Source organism: Brienomyrus brachyistius, chromosome 16 (genome assembly GCF_023856365.1).
Source record: "Brienomyrus brachyistius isolate T26 chromosome 16, BBRACH_0.4, whole genome shotgun sequence".
Classification (NCBI taxonomy): Eukaryota; Metazoa; Chordata; class Actinopteri; order Osteoglossiformes; family Mormyridae; genus Brienomyrus; species Brienomyrus brachyistius.
The window spans coordinates 18,131,070-18,153,815 of NC_064548.1; the positions used below are offsets into that span (position 1 = coordinate 18,131,070).

General features: G+C 40.4%; 1 long non-coding RNA gene across 2 annotated transcripts; it reads left to right on the forward strand.

Moving 5' to 3' along the window:
• The first annotated feature begins 528 nt into the window (after nucleotides 1–528).
• Nucleotides 529–9,254, forward strand: LOC125709610 (uncharacterized). 2 transcript variants are annotated; one of them, XR_007382768.1, is made up of 6 exons: nucleotides 529–755; nucleotides 2,330–2,502; nucleotides 2,818–2,953; nucleotides 3,396–4,093; nucleotides 6,037–6,241; nucleotides 9,114–9,254. It is a non-coding gene; the product is annotated as an uncharacterized LOC125709610 (long non-coding RNA). The 2 variants fall into 2 exon arrangements; XR_007382767.1 differs by having other exon boundaries at nucleotides 2,330–2,953.
• The last annotated feature ends 13,492 nt before the right edge of the window (nucleotides 9,255–22,746 follow it).

Genomic DNA, 22,746 nt, shown 5'->3' on the forward strand with positions numbered 1-22,746 from the left:
GAATTGTACCCAGCTGTTTCCGTTTGCTGTCATTCAGTCTGGTGTATTTAAGTCCTGGTCTCCCCTGTTTGCTTTGTCTGTCATTGATGTTAGTTGGCGTTACATGTCTCCTGCTCCCAGTTTGTATATTAAACCCTCGTTAATCCCCGACTTCCGCCTGCCTGCATCCTTCTTGTCCGTTCGCCTCGAACGATCGCCGCTCTGCCCGCGATCCCCGAGCGTTCCCGTGACAATCATTTTCTTTTGTTTGATTATGAAAATGACTAATATATGAACATAATTTCCCCGAAACCCCCAGTTTAGAAAAGTGAGCAGCAGGTGGAAGCAATAAGTAATAAAAAATGTCTTTAAATCAGTGTTTCCCAATCCAGTCCTTGGAGACCCACAGCCGGTCCAGGTTTTTGGTCCTTCCCAGCTCCATGCCAGACAGTCCACATTTTTGCTCCTTTCCGGGAGCTGAGAGAGAGCAAAAAATGTGGACTGGCTGGCAGGGAGGTCGGAGGGGGCAATAACATGGACCGACTCTGGGTCCTGAAGACTGGATTGGGAAACACTTCTTTAAATTAATTATTTACTCTTTTTTTTTAATAGGACTGCTGCAAGTTAAAGGATTGACATTTAGCTGAAGGATGTCATATTACATCACTGAAACAATGATGTCACGCAATCATAACAGGACTGAATGATCCCTGTTTTGAAATAATCTTCATGGAGGGATTCACACATTAATGGCACGTTGATGCAAGTGGGATGAGGTAAAATATTAGAGATGCTTTGATAATTATGGTTATTGCCGTGTTCACTTCTGTGGACGTGAACAGCTCATAATGCTGCAAGATGTGTGTCTCCTGCTCTGTTAATGTCTGGGGCTTGGGACAAGGGTTAAGTTTATTAATTTGCAGAGGATGTTCTGGAAATTAGCTGTCATTGCAGGCTCACCGAATTGACACTGCAATATTTAATTTGCCCATTAAACCTGACTAGTCAATTAATCTCTCTATTCTAGATGAGTCTAAAATCAACTTGTTATTTATTGACTATCACATTTTTTTAGAAACTGGATAAGGTCAGTGTAAGTGAAAGTTACATGACTGAATTTAATAAATGAGCAACTGTAATGGCATAAATCATTCTACTCACTAACCACTAGCAAGATGGCTTTTTCGAAATTTATTTTATTATGGACAAAGGGTACAGACAGTTTTCACAGAACTCGCATAGTGACAAAAATAATTGTGTCTTAATTTGATTTGATTTGTATCATCATTGTAGATTTAACAGTACATGTCACCTTATGCATTTACATCAAATGCTACGTCAGAAATACAGTATATTGGTGGAAGACATCATGCAGACCTATCGATCTCAAAATATACTTGATTGAAAATGATAAATAATAAATGAGCCTATCAAATTAGAGATTGCTTACAGCCTACTTTGCATTTTAAAGTTTTGGGAATTTTCAGGGATTTCATTATTAAACAAAAATATTATAAGGACCCTTTTATATGGAAGGTTTTTAAAGAGTTAACAGGGCTACCATATCAACATAAACATATATTCAGTATTCGACAAATCTGTTTTATAGGTTTGTATATTTTATATTATATAAATCAATGTAATTACTGTGCTATCACAGATATTTTAATTAACATCTTTGTATTGTTTTGATTTATAAAGTTGATCCATTGGGATGGATTACACAGGGTTAAACTGGTGCACATTTATGTCATGCAGATGTATATCATCTTGGGCCTCCAATGCAGACCAGTAAATTCATCCATCCATTTTCTGTCACCACTTACCCTATTCAGCATTGCGGAGGGTTCAGACCCTACCTGGGAGGCTACAGGCACAAGGCAGGGAACAATGCAGAACGGAGTGCCAGCCTCTCGCAGAGTACACTCACACAGCATTCACACGTCTGGGAAATTTGAGAACTCCAGTTAACCTCAGCATGTTTTTGGACTGTGAGGAGGGACTGGAGTATCTAGAGGAAACCTCACGGCGACACGGGGAGAACATGCAAACTCCACACACATGGAACCCAGGCAGAGACTCAAACACAGGTTCCACTGCACCACCGTGCCCCCCCTACAGACCAATCCAATTATGTTACAAATACACAAGACCCCCGTCACTCAGGAACTGTCCTAACTCCCCCTCCCTGTTTTCATGGCACATCCTGCCCATACCATTCAATTGATCCGCTAACTTTATTTTTTAATAGTCAAGATAAAACTCCATGCATCATAAAATGGTAATGTACTCTGATTTAAAACATGTATTTATATATAATTTATAATACACTTATATTTTTTATATGCAGAATACAGGTAGGACTCAAGCAGAGAGCTGAAACCAATATAGTGAAAGAAGTAGCTTCAAGAGCATCCGATCAGCCGAAGGGGACCAAGATACCGATGAAACCCAGCAAGTGAATCCAACAGAACCAAGAGATCAAATACAGATATAAAACCAAAAAGAGAATCCAGACCAAAAGTGAGAGCTATAAGCATTAAACAGGGGGAGGTTAAATAGATGTATGAATTGATTACAGACGTGGGTGACTGGAGGTAGAGGGTGTGCCTACAGCATGAAACTTTGGAAGCGACATCAGAAATTAATTGCATGGAGTGAAATATGTTTGCCGTTGCTGTGAAATTGTATTTAGCAATTTGTACGTTTCTGCAAATGTACTTTAATGACATTATGGGATCTACAGATGTTCATGTAATTCATTTCCCCCCCTCCTTAATGCCATATCAAATTGTAAATGGCAGCCCTCAAATCTGACATTAATGCACCTTTCCCCAGCTCTGAGAGCTGCTGCCAACAGTAATGAGACGGCCTGGCTTTGGGAGAGCCTGATCACATAATAACAGAACCATTAGGAAGTCATTATATCCACTGGCATAGTGATAGACACAGCAAGCCTCATTTTCTCTGAAATGTAAGTGGTCAGTTACAAATGAAAGTGGCAGAATCATGTCAAATTGAACAATGATCTTTCAGAAGTTTCTCCATCTGTAATATTTGAAATTTGGGTCCCCTTTAGAGTATTTGTACAAGTGAGAGAAATAATTATTTGACCCCCCTTGCTGAATTATTACGTTGACCTATTAATAAAGAAATGAGAAGTCTGTAATCTCACTGGTATGTTTACTTAAACAGCAAAAGATAGATTATTAGCAAAACAAGCAAGAAAAAATCATTATGTAACAGTTACAAACCAATTTGTCATTTATCTAGGGAAATAAGTATTTGATCTCCTACTAGCCAGCAAGAAATTAGGTCAAGTACATGTGCACTAACACAACACAAGTAGTACTTAATTAAATATTAACAGATACCAAGCCATCGTTGTCATTTAATGGCATTACTTTGTTAAACAGTATTCTGGAGTCACTAACCTGTCTACATCTTCAACCTTATCGCCATGGGAAATACCAAAGAAACGTCTAAGGACAGCAGAGAAATGATTGTTGACCTTCACCAAAGTGGAATCGGCTACATGACCATCAGCAAGCAGCCTGGTGACAACTGTGAGCGGAATTATTCACAAATGGAAGAAACACAAAATAACTGTCAATCTCCCTCGGTCTGGGGCCCCAAGGAAGGTTTTATCTCATGCAGCATCACTGATCTTAAGAATGGTGAGGGCTAACCCCAGATATACATGGGAGGAGCTCGCTAATGATGGGACCACAGTCACCAAGCAAACCATCGGTAACACATCCTGCCGTTACGGTTTGAAATCCTGCATTGCTCCCAACGTACCCCTGCTCAACAGGGCCCGTGTTCAGGCCCGTCTGAACCAGTGGACACCTGAATAATTCCAATGAGGCTTGAAAGAATGTGATGTGGTCAGACGAGACCAAAATCAAGCTGTTTACATTGTTCTGCGTGACCACAAGTGGAACAGCAAGCAAACCCGATGTGGCAGAGCTTCACCAAAGGCAACAGGTGATTAACCCCATGACAGTAAAAGTTGCTGATCAGGGGGGGTTTCACCATGGCTCCTTTAGGAGATGTAACTGCGAGGATGCACCACTGCAGACACACGAAGAGCCGCAGTGAGCAGTGTGACATGGTAAGTGTATTCCTACATTGCATTGCGATTACATTGTGCTTTTTTTAGTCATCAACCATGGCCCAGCAAAGCAGAGGTTAAATACCCTGTTCAGTTACCACATTTTCACCAGAGGGATTACTACCCACATGATTATTTTGGATGTTATGTTCCACATGGGCTGCCAGACAATGCAAGAATTTCTATTTCCCTATTTACCTCTATTAAAAATCCAATTAACCATTAATGTAATACTTAGGTTTTTTTTTTCATATGCTGCAGTAGTAATTAAAAGTCTATATGGCTGGAGGCAATTTGGGGTGGGGCCAGCCCTCCCTGTTTTGATGTGGAGTAAGGGGTACCAACTGTTCTCATTTAGTCAGCCGTCAGGGTCAGGCTAATGTTTACTCCAACCGCTCAGTTTTTATCTCGCAAGACTCCCATAAAGCAGGGATAGGGCCTTTAATGTGGCTTCGCTTATTAAATAAGACATTCAATTTGGTGGGAGGAAAAAAAGAAAGGAAAATGAAGGAATCTCAGATGGTGCTATGGAGCCCAAGAGGTGTCATCAGGAAAGCCAGAGATAATCTCTGTGCATCATACGCTTCTGATACGTTAAGACCATTGGTGTATAAAAAAATCATGTGTTTGAGCAGAGCTAACAGAGTCGCATTAATGGAAGAGGTTGCAGTTATAGGATGCTGATTGATTAGAGCCTCCCTCTCCTCTGCAGTCTACTTACTAAACTATATAGTCACTTTCTTAGGCTGATGAACATATTTAGATTGACAAGTACAGAATCCCATCTCTGCAGGCTTTCTCAGTTTTCAGCATCAGTTCTTGTCACGGGGAGAATTTGAACAGTTGGAGCTTCCATCCCATGTGTGAAGTCTTTTCCGATTCAATGACACTTAATTTCTGTTGATTATCTATATGCATAAGTCAGTATGTCACCATTTAGTTATTATAATTCATATATTTTAACTCCAGGCTGCCAGAAACATTAATTCCTTGGCTGGTTTCCAGTCTTTCTCACAGCTGTCAATTGCTGCATTTAAGTAATAATTTCAATGTTTATTTGAAGTCACTGCACACAGACAGTATCCAAAACTGCATACTTCATTTCTAATAAATGTAGAATAGAATCTAACACATCTGAGGACTGCAGTTTACCTTACATGGCGTGTTAATTCTGAGCCAAATATTAAATGATATTTATGACAATGTTTCCAAATAACTGGCTTGAGAGATTTCTAGAGAGCATATTTTTTTCCATATGCCATGTTTTCTTATAATCAATGGGACCTCAGGATTCGGGCCTGAGTTTGTCATTTCATTTCACTTGATTTGCCATAACTGCTCATACTTTAGGTGCACAGTTTCACATTTTATCCCCGAGTCTCCGGCTTTTTGTGCTTGCTGCTATCAAGGCCATTCAATGAAAATCTCACAGATTGTAAAACAAGCAAAAACGTTCAGCATGAGATATTACCTGCGAAGGTTTATCTGAATACACATAAAAAATATCTGAAGCCCCCTTTAGCCTCCCTGAATTCATTCTCTGGTTATAAACAAATATGCCTGGGGGGGGGGGGGCTCTACTGCCACACCCCAGGTAGTAAAGTTTAGATTTTAGATTCTTGATTACATTTTTATTCTGTACTTATAGACATTATTGATCAGATTTCTTTTTTTACCTGTGTCTGTTTAACCGCAAGCATTATTTTGTAGTAATAATGATATTAATAATAAATGCAATAAACATGAGCATAAGCAGCTGTTTTGGGTGAGTCAGAGTTTTTTAGCAGTTTTCCACCATGCAATTCTGTATTTAGGTTGAAGTGTATGTCTGCTAATCCATTACAGGATAACAGTGATCCTCATGACATATGCTCACATATGTTATCAGCCATTATGGGCAATTCAGAGACACTAGTTTATTTAATTGTATGTTTTTGGACAAGGGGAAACCAAGGACCAGCCCAGCATGCAGATGCCAGCAGCCATACCACCTGCCCTCCAGACTACATGATCCATCAGAAGTAAACACGTCTGGGTCTGTTCAGTACTTGGATGAGAAATCATCTAGGAAATTGGGTTGCTGCTGGAAGAAGTGCTGGTGTGGCCAAAAGATTTGCCTATCCTGTGGTCTGCCGCCGCATCATCCAGGTGGGGGCTAGAGAGTGGTGGACGTCCCTCCCCATTGATTCTGTAAAGTGCTTAGGGTGTCTTGAAAGGTGTCATATAGATGTAACATTTAAAGAAACACAATGTAAACACTAGAAGAATATATGGAAAGGAAATCAAAACCATATACCTTGAGCTAGTTTTAATAATGTTTGTTTAAACATGTATCTTATAATTTAACTAATAGTCAAACTGTCGTGCCCCGCTTGTCCAATCCTCCTGTGTGCCACGCCCCCTCATCTACCCCGTGTGCGGAATCCCCATGTTTACCAGCTGTTTCTTATTGCTGTCATTGGTCCAATTAGTCAAAAGTCTGTGTTAGGTATGTTTTCCCCAGTCCGGTCATTAACATCCATCGTGTTTTTCTTTTTTTTTTTTTACTTAAAAGCAAATGATTATAGTCTCACACACAGAGTAAGATTAATAGAAGGTATAACACTGTTAGCGTAGCCTCATTACACAGAAATGGACTGCAGGTGCTGCGATTAATGTACAGGGACAGCGAAGAGCATGTGAGGGACCTACCTTACTTTTTGTGTAAACATTATAGTGTTGAGTAATGCTGCATGCAGAGGAATGGAGAACAGCTATAGATCTTCATCTGTAGTTTGATTTGTTTTCACTTGTTAAAAGTACTTAAAAAAATGAAAGACAAGAAAATCAATGTGCACTAGTTCTTTTGCCTCTCCATTCTTCCAAGTGGTTATCAAGGATAACTTGGTCTAACCTAGTAATGCAGATGTACGTATAGGCAGTGGCTTTCTGTGAAGGTTGTGACAGTACATGCTGTGTAGTTGTAAGTATCTCTTCAAAGGATTACTGACCTTGTGCAGAAGATTTAGTTTCAACCAACCAGTTGAGTCCTCTGTGACTGTGACTCTTTATACTCAACTGGTTGGTTGAAACAAAATCTTGGTCTGGATTTTTACTTTCTGAACCTGAAATGTTCAACTCTGGTGAACGCTAAACATAAGTTCTACCTCCAACAGTGATGCAGTCTTTCAGCTTCAGTTTGAAGCAAAACATTTGCTTTGAGTTCTCATCTTTTCTAGTGACACCTGATACACTCAGCAAGGGAGGTCTGTCAGTCGTGATGAAGCGAGTGAAGAACCCTGGATACTTTAAAGGGTTTCATGGTTCACGGGTCACAACTGAGCTTCTCCTTTGCTTCAAAGCTGTGACTGTGACTCTTTATACTCAACTGGTTGGTTGAAACAAAATCTTGGTCTGGATTTTTACTTTCTGAACCTGAAATGTTCAACTCTGGTGAACGCTAAACATAAGTTCTACCTCCAGCAGTGATGCAGTCTTTCAGCTTCAGTTTGAAGCAAAACATTTGCTTTGAGTTCTCATCTTTTCTAGTGACACCTGATACACTCAGCAAGGGAGGTCTGTCAGTCGTGATGAAGCGAGTGAAGAACCCTGGATACTTTAAAGGGTTTCATGGTTCACGGGTCACAACTGAGCTTCTCCTTTGCTTCAAAGCTTGAGGAAAAAAAAAACGCAGCAAATTTATAGCAACTAAGAGCCCTGTTTGGAATTAAATGTTTCATGGAGTACCAACTGCATGTGTGAGGTGGAGGCCGGATCTGCCGATAAGGAGAATTGTTGATTTGACTTCCAACCCAAAAGGTGTGGCACTGGGGACATTTGTCAGAGAAGCTGTGATGAAAAGTACTGGCTCTCTAGCAACATAAGAACAAAGAGATCCTGCAGCATCCTCATCTAGAGGATCACATGGAGGGTCTTGGGGAATTGTGCCCTGTCACTAATGTTACACCAGATCAGTTTAAAGGCCAGATCAGCCCAAGCTTAGACTAACTTGTCATTGATAGACATGGTTGTGACATGATATTAAATCTACACTATGAGCTTTAGACTATGTAGTTAGCCTAACCCTAACCCTACCTACCCAGAAAGCGACAGGTGCTGTTAGTGGCTTAAAATGTATAAAGGGGTCAAGCTTAGGGTGTTAGAAAAGGCCAGGATTTGCTTTCGTACAGGAATGAGAAATGGATATTTTCCCTTTTTCCATACATGCATGATATATAAAACTCATTCAGCATCAACATCTAAAAATAACAAGTCACTTTCAAAAAGACTTGATTTGAGAGCCTTTTGAAACTTAACGCCAAAATTGAATGTGAAATGATTTCTGAAACATTAGTAATGAGTCTAAATGCATGTGCTATTTTTCCACACCTCCCCACCTGTTTGGTGGAACTAGTTTTCATGCTAATGTTGCCAACAAAACTGCAACGGTTTCACAGGCTGAGTGGCATCAATGGTTAATAGTGGAAATAAAAGTTGGAGTACAAGTCTGATTAGGCTGCAAAGCCTCCACATGGGGCGATAATGTCCCTGTGGTCTGCAAAGGCATGGGTAGAAGCAGAAATGCTGTGTTTCTACTGCACGTCATTTCAGATCGTGCTGTGTTCAGCCCTATAGCTGGGAACCAGCAGAACCTTGCTCTGATTTTTATATTGAACACCTTGTGCACCGTTGCATGTGCTATTTACAGAACACACAGCTTCACAATAGCGGGGCTATTGTAGGGACATATTCTGTCATTGGTTATCAGTTCAGTTATTTAATTTGCGGAGTTGATTGTTCTTTCCAGATAATGGTTTGAGTTTTGAATCCATGCTTCAAAATTCAAACTACTAATGGGGAAAAAGTATTTTTTAACAAGTAACGGTTGTCATTTAATTAAATGAGTTGTTCTTAAAACGAATAACGAAACAGGATATATTTTGCAAGTTGTTTGCATGCTATTGCTGATACAGTATTTTAGTAGCATAATGCAATTTAGTGAAGTGAATGATAAGACAAATGTATTTAATATTTTTGGCAGATGTTCTTATCCAAAGCGACATACATTCCTGAAAAAACAACATCCAACAGACCCTGAAGCAACTGCGTGGTAAGAGACTTGCTCATCAACCCAACAGAGGAGTTACTCAGCCAGTGACTTTCCAATCACTGACTCAGCGTCCCTGCCTACTGAGCCAAACACTACCTTGGACCTTGTATATTTGTGGAATAAATCACAAAGCTAAGGTCAGAGCCACGTGTGTCTCTCTTTTCGTTACTCTTAAAGTGCTATTTCATTCTGCACTCCCTCTGTTAGCAGAAAACAAGCTAATGTACAGCCCAACTCAAGTGTGTCTATCTACTGAAGAACAAACCAAAGACCAATGATGCAAAAAAATATACAATAGCAAAAAAAAATCACTAAATTCACTATATTCAGTGTCAATGCCATAGCAGTTTACAATTTTTATATGCAAGGCTGGACTGTAGATAGAATTGAATCTCATATTTCAGTAGCTAGAAAACAAACAGAAAGACAACAAGAAATTTTCTAACTGCATATATAGAATCATTATTTTGTATAGAATCTAGTATTTACTGTCAGCAGCTCAGCTGTGGCAGCAGTAGTCTTACATATGGCTGGTATCAAAAGGCTCTGAGCAGCCAAGCAGGTGTGTAACCTTTAGTGGCACCAGCCCAGCGTTGATGTAAGCGTGGTCATGGTGACCCACAGAGCTGGCAGGGGCTCTACAGAAGCACTTGATGAGCCTTCAGCAAGAACCTCTCTTTTAAGTGAGTCTCAAAGATGAGGGTCATAGCTCTCTGTCTGATGATGCTAGGCTGCTTAGCCTGGTGCATTTTGATGTCGGCAACGTGATGACAGGTGCAGCTCTTTCGGTAGCACATGAATCACATTATATTTCAGAGCAGAAGACTTCATCTGTCTCTTTTATCATGCCTGACTCTTTTATCTCTGACAGACTGGGAAAGGACAGAACCACGATCCTGTTAAATGTACGATACGCATTATTTGCTCGATGTACGGAGGTAGTGGGTCAGGCGGCACATAGAACATCCAGACGTGGCCATAATTTATTAACATTTTAGTCGGCTTTCATGCTAAGCTTTGTCACTTAAACACCTGATACATCATTTCTATGTATGAGCTTTGCATTCCTTGCAATTAAGGCAAATAAGGGTTTGACTTGTAAAATCTGAAAGCTCAAAATATACTCAAAAGCAAACACTTTTTTTATGGAACCCAAAAAATTAAAAGAGTTGGATATGGGGAGTTTTTTTTACACACTTTACTGGTGTTTTCTTCTGTTTTTATGGTGCACGAACCCTAAATCTGAAGGTGAAAAATGAAATCTATTCTGCTAGTGCAGTGGTTCTCAAAGTCGGTCCTCGGGCCCCACTGCCCTGCTTGTTTTCCCGCTATCCCTGCCCCACACACAAGTCCCAGCAGTCTTTCAGCTTCTGATTGACAGAACACACCTGATCCAGGTAATCAGCAGTGTGTGGGGCAGGGATAGCTGGAAAACAAGCAGGGCAGTGGGGCCCGAGGACCGACTTTGAGAACCGCTGTGCTAGTGTAATAAATGTTTTTTCTCGTGTTTCAGTGAATCATTTCTATCTATCTATCTATCTATCTATCTATCTATCTATCTATCTATCTATCTATCTATCTATCTATCTATCTATCTATCTATCTATCTATCTATCTATCTATCTATCTATCTATCTATCTATTTGGTGTGTTTGCTGCATACTTTATTGTCAAATAAAATACAATTTCTTTCGGTATTATGGCAAAGCCCTGTCAGTAATATTAGCATTTTATATTTTTATCACATTTTCTTTAACATTTGCTAATTTGTTTGACTTGTCATTCATTCCATCCCTGGATACTTTGCTATTAAGCAATGCCATGCAGTTCACAATATGACGGTTGACCTGAAAGAACCAAAAGAATGTCAGGACACTGAAACCACAGTGACTGTGATTATGATTATTATTTAATGTTTAATGTTTGTTAATACCTCTCTTGTCCCTTAAACTTTTCCAGTTTGGGGCTTGACAACTGTGTATTTCACCGCACACTGTACTGAGCAAAATAGTGCATATGAATATAAAACTTTGAAACCTGACAGTGAAAAACGTTGATTACCTGTTAGATGAGACCTTCTTGTTTTCTGTGACTCACGAAAGGCTGATAGAATCTCCTCAAATCACAAGACCTCACTTCCTCCTCACTATGTCTTTCTTCAGATAGGAGGCCTAACTGAGACATCCAGGACGTAACACGAACATAATATCATTCCCGATCTTAAACTCCTTTATAATGGGGGGATACACAATCTTTCTGAGGTGCTGTTTCCTTACAAAAATACATTGGATTTATGTATCGTGAAATTAGACTTCGTGATAAAGAAAGCAATTGTCTTTTAATAAGTGGGAGAACCTGTTCATTTGTGATTATTTTTATTCTTTAGTTTCCTTAGAATCATTATTGAAGAATTACCTTTCATTGGCTTTTTTACTGGAGCCCTAAAGACCATTATAATGGATAGAGAATGACCCAGTTTCTGCTTATTTATAGCAAAGTGGCCCAGGCTTGCTGTGTGCTGCTCGGTGGAATAACGTTCTCCACCTTCATTAAGTGTGGGTGCAGATGAGGTTCACTTGATTGCACAGTTTTGATTGGCTTGTGCATGGAGAAGGAAACAGCCTATAAAAATCTATGACAATCCAATGCTGAGATGAAAAGCGGAGATTAGCTGTCTCTGGCTTGACGGGCTTTAAGAACACTTTAACGAAAACGTTCTCCAAAGGGGAATAAATAAGATTTAGCTGCATTAATTGCATTTTTTTTACATTTTGTTGCTCAGTTTTCTAGGAGTCTAGCATTTGCAGCTCTCTCGGGTTGTTTCTGGGGACAGAAAAGAGGATTTTCCCTGATTGCATAAGATAAAGAGGTTCCTGAAAATTCACTTGCTGCTAAGGATCGTGAAATTAAATTGGCTGCATGGAGCAATTAACCCTTTTTTTTTGTTAAGGCGGAAAATGTTTTTTATTTCCTTTTCAGCATTTTTGCTGCCTGTGGCCTTTTGCGGTTTCCCTTAACTGAAATAAAGTTGCCTAAACCCTGAATTTCAGGCCCCTGTGCCAAATGCGAGGTGAAGAGTCGGTGTTCACCGTTTCCATTCCCCAATTTTCACGAGTCTCAAACACTGAGATTGAGGCAGCTGCACAACTAACTAGGAAAAAAATATGTATTTATTATACTTTCATACTCACATGGAAAATACTGTAGGGACACCATTATTATTTTGAGTAGGACGCCTCCCTTTGTTCTCAGAACAGCTAAAATACTTCATGGCATAGACTCAAGAATGTTCTGGAAACAATCCTAAGAAATTCTGTTCCATGTTGACATGACTGCATCAAGCAACTGCTGCAGTTATATCAGCTGCATAGTCATGCTACAAATCTTCTCTTCTACTGCATTGTAATGGCTCTGTATTGGATTTGGATTGGGGACTGGGGAGACCATTGAAGTTCTCTCACTGAAGGACTCGCTGAACTCATTGTCATATTCATGGAACAGGATCACTTGCTTTGTTACATGGTGCATTATACTGCTGGAAACAGTCCACAAGATGGGTACCTTTTTGCCATAATGGGATGCACTTGCTCAGTAGCAACGGTCATACATTTAAGTGTTTGGTACTGGGGTCCAATGTGTGCCAACAAAACATTCCCCACATCATCAATGTTCACACCAAACTGTACAGTCCACATACAGTAGATGATTAGTCTCATAGATGCTTGCTGTTTGTGTTAGATCCTGACTATACCATCTGCATCTGGAGTAGAACCTCATCTTAAGCTCTTGTAGACCATCTACCTCAAGGTTTGACGTGCTGTACATACAGAGATGCTTTTCTGCTCACTATTATTGTAAAGAGTGGCTATTTGAGCTGTTGCGGCCATCTGGTCAGCTTGACCATTCTCTGACCTCATTCGTCACCATTCGTCCCTGCTCACAGAATCATCATCACTCACTGGATGATTTTTGTTCTTCTTAATAAGGTGATAGATGAGCACAAATATGAAGGATACATAGCACAAAATTTACCTAGAACAATTGCCTATAAACAGCTTATTAGATTATTATTGTTATTATTTTAGTTTCATTTATTTACGTTTAGCAGATGCCTTTAACCAAACCAATATAGAATCAAAGAAATCTTGGGGAGAGAGAGCAGAATGAGCCCAGCATCATTGGAGCAGTAGGGATTCAGCCCAGTGGTGATACTATTCTGTTAGCTGCAGGAGGTCTCAGTTTCACAAAAATGCAGGGATAGTGTATTTATAAATTATTTTACCTAAGCCTGTCATCTGTGTTGGTGTAAGAATTGCCACATTCTGTCATTTTATAAGAAACAACTGTGTAATAATGTAAAATAAAATTCAAATACAAATGCAGTGGTTAGCACTGTTGCCTCACACCTCTGGGACCCGGGTTCGAGTCCCCGCCTGGATTACATGTGTGCGGAGTTTGCATGTTCTCCCCATGTCGTCGTGGGGTTTCCTCCGGGTACTCTAGTTTCCCCCCACAGTCCAAAAACATGCTGAGGCTAATTGGAGTTGCTAAATTGCCCGTAGATGTGCATGCATGAGTGAATGGTGTGTGAGTGTGCCCTGCGATGGGCTGGCCCCCCATCCTGGGTTGTTCCCTGCCTCGTGCCCATTGCTTCCGGGATAGGCTCCGGACCCCCGCGACCCAATAGGATAAGCGGTTTGGAAAATGGATGAATGGATGAATGTTACATAGTATAAATCATTGAGAAGAATATTATGTCAACCATTCCTTTGTTTTAACAAAACAGCACAGTATCCAAACCACCGCGAGATTTGAAGTCTGCTTCTTGCCGGGCAGTCATATGCATTTTTTTCCTTTTTTTATCTTCAGTAATTAACTGGAATCTTCACTTGGACAGGAAGAAACAAAACCTGACTTTTGCTGGGGAAAATGAGATGCTGACTAGCAAAAGGTCAAGTCAGTAAATTCAAACCCAGTAAATTGAAATCCCCCCCCCCCCCAAAAGCCACAGGATGTAACATCCTGCCCAGACTGCAACCTTATGGCTGTCCACTCTGATTTATTATCTCCAAGATTGTAGATGAGGATCTGGGTGAAGGAACAGGAGCTATGTGTTTACCCTCAGAAAAATAGCTGCTAGTCATCATTTCACATATATTTCTTTTTAAGTTTCCATGATCAACTATTTGTGATCAAAGAATTTTATTGCACTTTATAAGATTATATTGAGTTTTATACCCTGTTTTGAGTTTTCTAAATGGAAATTTTAATATTATTTCAAACATCATAAATGACCATGGTGCAAAAGACCTATATAATTTATAAAATGTAAAGTATTTCAGTAATTATTTAATGAAATATTTTTCCAAATAATTATAAAGTTTTTATTTTGAAAATCATGAAAAATATTAATAAAATAAATTCCCAAACAGAGAATACACACATTTGATCAAAAAAGATAATTCAACTGCAAGGCATTCAAAGTTAAAATAGTGCTTGATAGTGACAGGGAACCTTAGGCTACAAACACACTGCTATACTTTTCTTAAAAAGCGCAAACGTTATTCTCCGTTTTCACATTTTGTCCACACTACCCCACAGTTTTCAACCCTCAAAAGCAGACTTTTGAACATGCTCTTCAGAATGTATCCTTCAGAAAACTCTGCTTTAAGAACATAAGTTGTAAACGAGAGGAGGCCACTCGGCCCGTCAAGCTCACGTGCAGGGAATTAATCTAATAATTTAAAGTTAGCAGGATCTTGTCAAGTTCAGATTTGAAGGAATCTTGGGCCTTAGCTTGCATTATGGCTTCCGGCAGTTTAACTTGGAATCTAGAATGAAACTAACTGCTGTCAGACTAACACCTATGGAAAAACAAGAGGCTGACCAGGAAGGGCCCCAGTTTGACCAGGCTCGCTGTGCCCAAGAGACCTGGGATTCTGTAACCAAGGAAGCCCTAAACTCAGTCCATGTTTGGGGGTCTCAAATAATGCTACAAGCTCCTGCTGTGACCATCAGACAGTGACATCCTCAAAGGCGTGGTGTGAAGCAGGCAAGGGTGTAGATTTGGGTATGGATGTGGGGCGGCATGTCCGTACCAATGTTGTGGGAGTAGCATGTGTGTTTTATGGGGGTGGGGGTTCGGCTTGACTTGGTTATTACTGATGCTGAAACCAAACCTGCACTCTTGCAAGCATGTAACAGTCAGCGGATGTTATTAAGGGGAGGGGTTTTAAGAACTACAAACAACAGTCACATATTAGATCACGGAAGGACATTGCTGCCTTGGAAAAGGTGCAACATAGGGCGATGAGAATATGTGGGACCTCCTTCAGGACAGCTGGAAAAGCATCCCAGGAGGCCACTTCATATCCATAGAGGAGAAAGCAGGATCAGCCAGTCCATGACCATGGGATTTGAACCGGCAACCTTCTGAGTCCCTACCCACAGAGTGCCGCCAACAAATACATTTTTGCTTTACTACTTTGGTTTGTGAATAATTCCATGTATGTTATTTTATAGTGTTGATGTCTTTATAATTATTCGAAAATGTAGAGAATAGAACAAATAAACATTTCTATGGGTAGATGTGTCCAGCAACATACCAGCTTGCAAACTGCATCATCCATCCATCTTACAACAGCCTATACTGACCCGGTTTGTGGGGATCAGGTGGGCTGGACCATCCCCTGGGCAGCACAGGCCGAACGGCAGGGCTTCAACCTGGATGGGATTCCACGACAGCAGAGGGCGCAGACATGCATACAACCACATGCTAATTCAGACTAAAGACACGCCTTCTGACTGCAAGCGAAACCCTCATGACACACAGAACATGCAACCTTCACATATGCGGAGCAGAAATGGGACACTAACCCCTAGCTCTATCTATGCCTTAGTTTCTTTTGACACCAGTTGACCTTTTAATCTGTAACAGCCCGACCTGAGAAAAGTGCAGCTTTCATCAGTGCCTGTCAACCTTTGCTAGGTTCTTCCTTTGGGCTTCTGCTAAATGCAGGTCACTTTGTCTGGGTTACTTTCCAGTTTTGTTGCTGTATATCAGGAGCCTGTGACACAAGGTACCGCTAGAACCTTTCATCTTTCCATGCTTCTGAATACTTATCAACCTGGAATTCCTTTTATACAGTCACTTTATATTTTATACAATACGCTTATAAAGACCAGGGCAAATCACTAGCACTAAAAATCGGAAATAAGATCTAGGAATCATATTTCTGCTTAATGGCATATAAAACCTTAATTTTGGCTAAATGAATTTAAATGATTTTTCTGCCTTTTTAATGACCTATGAATCCTAAAATAATCACAGAGATTAGGTTCCCGTAACTCTGACCTGAAATGAAGAAAACTGACCAAAAAAAAAATCAAGTTAACCCTTTATAACTAAACAACCACTCTCTACATGGTTAGCTTCGTTGAGATTTTGAGATAACGGCATATAGTAGCAGATTTGCTTTGCATTTAAAGTGGATCATACTCCGAATTGGATTTTGGATTGCAGCAGGTCAGCTAATGTAGCTTCAGAAGAGACGTAGCTGACTCAGGACATCACCATCTTCTGATTACTTATGATTTTTTATTTCATTTCACTAAGATTGTTTTACTGTTAGTTTTCATTTTCACAGTAGTAACCTTCTTTGGAACGGGTTTGTCTGCCCGCCACACTGCTACGTCTTTTCCTCTCAGGTGAAGATCACAACTTCGATACCACACTCTGCCCTTGTGTTGTTTATCTGTTATTGATTAAGATTCCATTTTTGTTGGGTGAATTCAATTTCCGGCCTCTCTTCACGGGAAGCTGCTGTAGATAATAACTGATCATGTTAACTGAACGGACAAAATGTATTTAAACGTCACATCTGATAACACATTGATGTTATTTCAATTCAGGAAAAACAGGGGAAAATCCTGAGAGTTCATGAAATTATGAAAATAAGTGATAAACAATACATATCAGATTAACTTCCAAAATTATACTAGGGTGTGACAACATGAGCATTTCTCATAATGTGACATTTTTTTAACATTCACCATATTTAAACTTTTTACATACACCTGTGACTGATGAGTAATACAGCTCCGTAACTCATAATGAAGCAGAACACTGTATGCGTTATCGTTATTATTTTTTTATTTCTACCTGTTCACTGCAAAGAAAGTGCCTGGGGAGCGAAATCCAAACGAACCATCAAAGTTTCAGAAAAAAAATCACCAGCTGCAGATATATGTGACGTACATCTCCAGCAGATATGAGGTGCTTATGGAGGAACGTACCAAAAATAGGGTGTTTCAAAGAAGGGATCTGTAAACAAGACGAGATGTACTTCCAGGTCCTTATGACGTGTGTTTTGTCTTTTTTTAGCTTACAGAAGTGAAATTTTAGTCTATTTTATGCTTAAAGAGTATGAGTTGGGGATTCAAATGATACAAAAGATTCAATATTACTGAATCGGCAGTGCACGCCCTTTCTTCTAACAGCACAATTCTCCGCTTTTCTGCAAACGTAAGACCCCAATCAGTGGCAACAGTCCTTGTATTTCAATTTGGAAAAAATAAATCTCAAATTGCTTAGTCAATCCCCAGAAATAGAATATTCAGTAATTATTAATGGCTTCCTAATGATCTGGATGTAATTACCTGCACCTGTGACAATCAAGCTCACTCGGTAGAACAACTGGGTTAGACTATAATGACGGAAAAATAGTAAAAACAACATTAGAAAACTAAATCTGCAGAAGAATACCTTTTTTTCTCAGCCTATTCACAGACAATTTAGAGTTTAGACTTCGAACATCAAACAGAGGACTCTGTAGTCAGTATATTTGGCTGCAATGCTCTTCCATCAGGAAAGATTACAGAGAGATCAAGTGCCCATATACTTGAATCTTGCAAGATGTGAATTCAAACTGTAATGAGCTCATCCGCCCAGATCCTAGCTGACTTCTGTGGCGGATCGAAAAACTCGAGAAAAGGGAGCTGAAAGGCTTGGTAAGGTAACTTGCATCCTCACGGGCATGCTACAGTTGCATAAACATGTATTTTATACCTTAGTATGTAATGTAAATAGTTATGGCTCATGTGCTACGGGTGTGTTCATGCATAATAGTGCCTGTGGTGCATGACACTACCTGTCATCAGGTTCATTTCTTTGAGTGAGACCATTGCTCCATTTGCATAGCAATGTGCAGTAAATCATGCGCCGTCGCCTAATAAAGGTGAGGTGACACACCATTCTGATTGGTTTATTGCTTGTCACGTCTCTGAAGAATCCCATACAGATACAAAACACTAAGGAGTGCCAATCCTAACCTTACTGGAACTCATGCCATTAAACATGACAAAATGTCAAACAACTGTTCGGAACCATTACTAGTACTAGGAAAGCACGTAGTCCTTCAGACGCTCCGGTAGCTGCACACACTGACCAGCGCATGTGGGGGAGGCCTGTTGTGCTCTTCCAGATGTCTGCTCCTCTTCCAGGCCCACCACTGGATGATGCTCCGCACAACTCTCTGCAGTCTCACCCCCGTCGCCATCATAAAGACTGGAATCATCCCGATGGTGATCAGGGGTGGGAGTTCTGTTGTGGCGAAGGTGTCTCCTGTCCCTGCGACAGTGAGCACCCGAGGATGTGATGACGTCAAAAGCCCGCGGCTCCCCTCTGACCCTCACAACCATCGCTTGGATCCATTTATCATTTATCTTCATGTACACCCTCTCCCCCACCTGAAGTGGGGATAGTGGTGCCGCCGATTTATCATACAGAACCTTCTGCTGCAGTTGCTGTCGGTGGAGGGCTGCACGCACACCCACAGGTGGATGGCATCAGTGCAGCCCGGTCCTCTGATCTTTCCCCAGTCAAACATGTGTGAGATCAGTTCAGACGTCAGCTCAGTCCCAATCTACAGGATCTTGAGGGCCACTTACAACAGCTGTGGACCAACGTGATGCAGGAAAGGATACAACGGCTGTATGACTCCCATGTATCCAGGCCCGATGGGGGGGGGGGGGCAGCCACACCCTACTGACACGGGACCAGCAGTCTGTCCATGCTGCCAACTCTGTTGTCCGTTTGATCTGATATCGTAATCGTTGCTGTACAGTCACATGACCTTTCATCATATGCAGATTCATTTCATTTTCACCACTCCATCTGGGCGCTTTACTTTTTTTCCTCACTGAGTGTATATATGTGTGTGTGTAGAGAGATTATACATTATCTTGGTTTTTTAACAAATACATTTTAGCAAAAATATTTTTTTTTCCGAAAAGTATACTGTGACATTTCAGGTTAAAATCTCCTTCTATTGCAAAACGTATCTTACGTGGAAAACTCTGAACTCCAACGTCCTCACACAATACTTAGATATTATCGCTCATTACACTGAACACTCGCAAGTACAAAAGTTTCCCTCATATATTCTTTTCTGCGACCGTGTCTTTGTATGGGTTCTGCGTCTGATGTTTGGCTAAGTTCATGAATTAATTCAGTGAGACGGTACCTGGGGTGAATTAACATTCGCGAGAAAAGCTTCATGGCCTTTTTCCTTGGAGACGCAGACGGCTCACTGATGTGAGTGAGATTCGCAGCCAAGTCCGCTTTGTAGATATATAGATATATAGATATATAGATATATAGTACTGTTTCAGAGCAGTTTTTGTTACAGTCTGTGTGTCTTTATTAAAGTTACTTTTGTTTATCCTTTGATTGTTTGGCGAGAGATAACAGTAATCACTTTTGTGCACCTTTGAATCATGTTTCACATTGTGACTTTTCCTTTCACTAGAGTGATTCTTTGGGCAGCGTTCTCTGCCTCAGGAATATCACTTCCATGGTCTTCCACACAATTGTGACGTAAACACAGCCATTCGTCAGATTACCCTCATGTGTCTCTCAGGTTTTTTGTATTTTTCCGTCAGGTGGCTTCAGAATGATTTCTGTCTTCAGCTTCTACTTCAAATTAAATCCACCTGCAGCCCCAAACCCCCCCCCTCCCTCCCCCACCCCACACTCAGTTTTAGGCCTTCGATGACTCATCGCTCCATTTTGTTTTCTGTCCTGTTTTTTCACTCTTCTTAAACCAAATTGACTTTTGTTTTCATTCTTCCATGCTGCTGTTGTTACACCCATCTCCACTCCTGTCCGCAAATGTATTCCCTATTCTCCCATTCTCATATTCATACAGCCAGCCTGCGTTGATATATACTGCTCTATAAAACACTCAGTGCATACTTTATTATGCATTCAGACTGGCTAAATACACAAACTGTGTTAAATAAAGTATCTGCCTAATAAGTTAATGAAAAAAATATTCTGAATCCCTACTGAGTTGTCAAACTACATGCATTGTATATGCATCTCTCCATGACACTTTGATAGGTACTAGATTACCTCCCAGTACTGTAGTTTGGTGATTGTTGTAGCTGATTTGCTCGTGGTCCCTCTGCCTTTCCTTACATATAATTCCAACCCTGGAATTTCATGGGCGTCCAGAAGCCTTCTTCACAACAGCTGAATCTTTTTCCTTGAAGTTCTTGATGATACGGTAAATGGGTGATTTAGGTGCAATCTTACTAGCAGCAATATCCTTGCCTGTGAATCCGTATTTGTGCTAAGCAATGATGACTGTTTCCTTGCTGGTAACCATGGTTAACAGAGAAAGAACAATGATTTCAAGCACCACTCTCCTTTTAAAGCATCCAGTCTGCTATTCTATGACAGAATGATCTCCAGCCTTGTCTTCATCAACACTCTCACCTGTGTTACTGAGAGAATGACTGAAATGATGTCAGCAGGTCCTCTTGTGGCAGCGCTGAAATGCAGCGGAAATGGGTTTTTTGGGATTAAGTTCATTTTCATGGCAAAGAGGGACTTTACAAATAATTGCAATCATCTAATCACTTTTCATAACATTCTGGAATATATGCAAATAGCCCAAATACAAATGGAGGCAGCAGACTTTGTGAAAATTAATATTTGTGTCATTCTCAAAACTTTTGGCCACGGCTGTACTGCGCTGGATATCAGCTATCCAGGGTGAGCCTCAGCTCCTTGCAGCCTGGGACTCATACAACACTAATCGGGTGATGTGATTGATGTACAGTATGGCTTCATAGATTTCGCATGATCGTGTGTTATGGTCTGTCCTGCCGTTTTAGAGGAAGCTCAGCAGGGCACGTGATCACTGTGTCTATTTACAATATATATAAGAATCATGAAACTCAGGAGGAATAAACGGAGGTGGAAAAATCTGATACAGGCAGAGACCACAGGTAATGGCAAAGGAGTAAATCGATCAAAACCAAGCAGGAGCGAACTACAAAAAAACTCTAGTGTACTAATAACCCAGAATAACGCATCCTACCTTAACTATCCGACTCATAAATACAGCGATTGGCATGCACTTGTTAACTAGTGTTTTGTCCTCCTGTGGGTGGCATGTATGGGATACACCAAATCACACCAGCCCCAGTCCTGGTTTTAGGGAACTGACAAAAGGTTTGAAAGGAGCACAGACCAAGCACACTGGCACACAACCTGGAGAGAGAAGGAAAAAAGAAACAGATTGAAAGAATTACTGAGCAGCCATGCAGCCACACACAAGACAACCCAAGGAATATACAGTAATGCTTTTTTACAATATCAATATGCTGTCAATGTTCCAGGGAATTTTAATTGATTTTTTAAAAAAGTGATTTTAAATGTCCGTACATATTTCTTAATTTCAGTGGACTGACAAAGGTTGCAAATGTCTGATTAGATCTCTCACTGTGTTTGGAGTTCCTCCTCAGGTCTCAGGAATGGTACTGGTTTTCTTTTAATCCCAGGAACCATTTAAAGAACAGTACTTACCTCAGTGAGTGTAACCATTAGTGATTTGCACCTGCTATAAAAATGGTATCATTAATGTCAGAAACTTTTTGCCTACCCCCTGATACAAATGTAGAGAACCTTAAACAGACTTATGGCAGTTTTTGGTCTTATACAATTCTTAGACCATGACAGCATTGTAATTAAAAAACAGGGTTATCATATAGATCTTAAAAGACAAATGAGTGTATTTATCACATAATTAGAATTACAAATTCCCAGAACATTTTTGTGAATCCTGGAGTAATTACTGTACGTATATGAGGACATCATTTTGCAATTTTATAGTTCTCAAAATGGGGGGTGACAAGGTGGTGCAGTGGGTAGCACTGTTGCCTCACACCTCTGGGACCCCGGTTCGAGTCTCCAGGTTGCATGTTCTCCTCATGTCGTCATGGGGTTTTTTCCAGGTACTCCAGTTTCCCCCCGCAGTTCAAAGACACGGCAAGGCTCATTGGAGTCACTAAATTGCCCATAGCTGTGAATGGTGTGTGAGTGTGCTCTGCAATGGGTTGGCCCCCCTGTCATGGGGCGTTTCCTGCCTTGTGCCCTTAGCTTTCAGAATAGGCAGAATAGACAATTTAACATATCACATGGAAAGTTACAAATCACATGAAACCCAATCAATTTTCCACCAAAACTTAGTTACGATTAATCAACCATGCATATAAA